The following is a 3819-nucleotide window of genomic DNA, read 5'->3' on the forward strand; positions in this document are numbered from 1 at the left end:
TTCAGCCATTGTTCTGAAAATTTGGAGTAACATAGTATTTTAGAATATTAGGATTTATTATTATCTAATATTTTAATTAAGGTTTTCCTATGGTTTGTATCCATATACTTACAATGTATCTGTTCATATATTGAACTTCTAACGGTTTAAGTCTAAATACCAACCTGTGGTATTTAGTTAACTTAAACTACTGCTCTGATACCATGATTGAAAGAACCCCTTTCAAAACTTCACAATATTACTCCAAACATGCTACATGCATATTCATATAAATATTTTACATATATGGTTTTATTTCAAAAGACTGGATACAAACCAACTATTAAGATTTTTACAAAGTTTTATGTATTACATAATTTCCCAGGAATTTATGCACTAAATACAAAAGCTATAATAATATCTAAACTACATCTTCTAACAGTATATGACTATACTGGATGCTTATTACCTGCAATTGTTAAACACTGAGAGGGGTAAGCGGTGACGCTTAGTGAGTTCAATAATAGATACAATATAACGTTATGCCATATATATATATATATATATATATATATATATATATATATCAATATGACAGAAGCAATGGGGAACAAAGAATAACAAAGACCGATGAGTATCATATGACATGCTTTCCATATCAACGAATAATCTGATTCAAAGATTTACAATCAATGTGACATAACAATTTAAATACTTGATATACATCAATAAGTCTTTTGCCCATATGGCATGGAAAAATAACCAATTTTTGAATAAACATTTTGGCTAGCAAATTATAGGCTTTCAACCCTGCCTAGCCTTCTGCCAATGCCAAAGGAATGCTTAATCATTCACTTCATGGTCAAAGGATACATACCAGTACCCAATTGATGTTTATGTCATACACTTCGAGTCAAAGGTATAGCTCCGTTAGTAAACAAGTCATGATTTACATAGTTGTCACAGCCCCAAACCAAAACGGCGGAAACGTTCGGGGGTGGAGGACGTCATGTAAAGTATCACACCAATTGCATCGTAGTAATCAAAGTAAACACAACCATTACATTGAATATATATAGGGTATTTACATCTGTTTGATACATACTTTGTATACACCAAAAGTATAGCAAAATATAAAGACGTGACTCTATACGCCCCGTCTTCTCAAAATCATGCGGGAGTACCTGTCTACTTATTTCCTGAGAATACAAGCAGTTTTGAAAGGAGTATCAGCATAAAGCTGGTGAGTTCATAAGAATGTTTTTGTAATGAAAACCTGTCATTGAAGTCTGTATAAAAATGTTTGTATGCTTCCCAAGAAAATCCAATATTTTCTAACATATAAGTTTATTACTATATTCCATGAAGTATGAACTAGCACGTCTGGTTACTACCAGGTGTATTGTATATCGTTGCTTTTGAATGAAAACCCTTTGTATGAAAACCCTAGCTATCACCAGTAATGTATACAATTTTCTGTTTGAAAACTCTGGTTACCACAAGTATGTATAGTAGTTTTATTACTTAAAATAAAACCATGAATTGAAATCCCTGGAATCCTCTAGTGTAGTGTATAATAGTTATATTAATTAAAATAAAACTAATGAAGAAATGAAATCCCGTAAACAAAGGTTAGTTTATACTATTGTGAGTCGTATAACCATGCTTGATATGACTGATGACCTCTACGACGTTCTTCAGGCGTCGGACGGTATGATATTTGTCACCCCAAACATGTCTGCCTAACTGTAGCTAGCAGTTTAGGTGTGAGATTGTCAGTCCCGAATAGATCTATTCACAAATTTCACGCTCTCCCTCCAAGAGACTCTGGTTATACTATGATAGGATTTAGCCCGTACCCCGAAGGGTACAATTGAAGTGATGTCTCACAACCCTGTATTAACTAGTTTACGTGTAATGTAATGCACACTTGTACTTGAATCTAAATGTATGTTTTGTAGAGTATAAATAATTATACTTCAATAATTATTTAGTATGATACTCTTGTATTCAGATAGTAGTAATGTATACCATAAACTATATACGTCATAGTTTATATGAGTGTTAATGTATAATCCTGAGATGGTAAAATTGTGTATTGAAATCCCAAACCATACCTATTATAGTTTGCGTGAATGTTTTGTTTCTGTGTATTGTTCATAGTAGAGTTCGTAATAATTTTACCATCTCAGGATTATATTTGACGTCATATTTAAATTAATAATAATAATATTAATTTAATTGATGTGTTAAATAATTAATTTAAGTATGACGGGACTTACAAATAAATTGGAAATATGTGGGGATTAAATTGGAAAGTTGGAAAAGTAGGTTTACGGTTGAAAAATGGGTTTACGGTTGGATGCTTGGAGTTTACGGTTGGATCATAAATATTTATGAAGATTTGAATTTCATATGAAGATTTGAAGGTGAATATGAATGTTCTTGGTGGATTGTTTGAAGATTTGAAGGAATGGGACCGTAAACACTTGAAGATTGAGAGAATTTGACACTGTTCACACTTGAAAATTGAGAGAGTTTTGAGGGTGTTTACGGTTGAAAATGGGTGAAATGAATTAATCAGAGTGTAAAACCATATATATAGGAGGTGTTTACGGTTGGAAAGAAATTGGGCTTAAGGTGTTTACGGTTGGCTTATTGGGCTTAAAATGAAAGTTAGCCCATTAAAGGGGGTGTTTACCGTTGAAATGAACCGTAAACACATGTTTCCTTTTTGACTTGGACCGTAAACAACATCACTTTTTAATGAAGGGACCGCGAACACCCTTTATAAGGTGTTCTTTGGCCGTAAACATCATTTATGGAGTGTTTTATGGCCGTAAACCCTCTTTTGGGTGAAAACAAGCCTTAAACTTTGAATTAATTCCAAACTAACCCCTATAACTTTGAACTAGTGTGTGTTAGGACTAATCATATGTGATTTTATGTTAAGTATGAAGATTATCCATCCTAATTCAACATGGTATCCCATAACTTTGCATTTGTTTTGAATAAACATACTTGGAGATTAGTGCTTTATTAAAAAAACAACGGGTTGTCACATCATCCCACTGATAGAGGGAATTTCGTCCCGAAATTCAAACATAGGATACGAATCATGGATTCGGAAAAAGATGCGGATATTTCTGTTTCATCTGATCTTCGCGCTCTCAACTGAATTCAGGCCCCCGCTTGGCATTCCAGCGGACCTTCACTATTGGTATGCGACTTTGTTTCGTTCATTTGACTTCCCGATCCATGATTTCGACTGGTTCTTGCACGAAATTAAGGTTTTCGTTGACCTCGATCTCATCAAGAGGGATCACAATGGTTTCGTCGGATAGACACTTTTTAAGGTTCGACACATGGAAGACAGGATGAATGTTGCTAAGCTCTTGGGGTAACCTGAGTTTGTAAGCTACGGGACCGATCCTAGCGAGGATCTCGAATGGTCCAATGTATATCGGATTCAGCTTTCCACGCTTTCCAAAGCTTATCATGCCTTTCCAGGGTGAGACCTTTAATAAAACTCGGTCACTAACCTGGAACTCTAAAGGTTTTCGTCTTTTATCAGCGTAGCTCTTTTGTCTATCTCTTGAAGCTTTTAATCGTTCTCGAATTTGCACGATCTTTTTTCTGTGGTTTCACGGATGATTTCTGGGCCTGTGAGAGTGCTGCCAGGGACTTGCCCCTTGGCTAACTGCGTGTTGCCCACCTCAGCGCAACATAAAGGGGATCTGCACTTACGACCATAGAGGGCTTCGAACGGCGCAACCTTGATGCTGGTATGGTAGCTGTTTTTGTAGGAGAATTCGACCAAGGGCAAATGAGTGTCCCATG

The sequence above is a fragment of the Lactuca virosa genome, chromosome 5 (genome assembly GCF_052849685.1).
Source record: "Lactuca virosa cultivar CGN04683 chromosome 5, Lactuca_virosa_CGN04683_v6, whole genome shotgun sequence".
Lineage (NCBI taxonomy): Eukaryota > Viridiplantae > Streptophyta > Magnoliopsida > Asterales > Asteraceae > Lactuca > Lactuca virosa.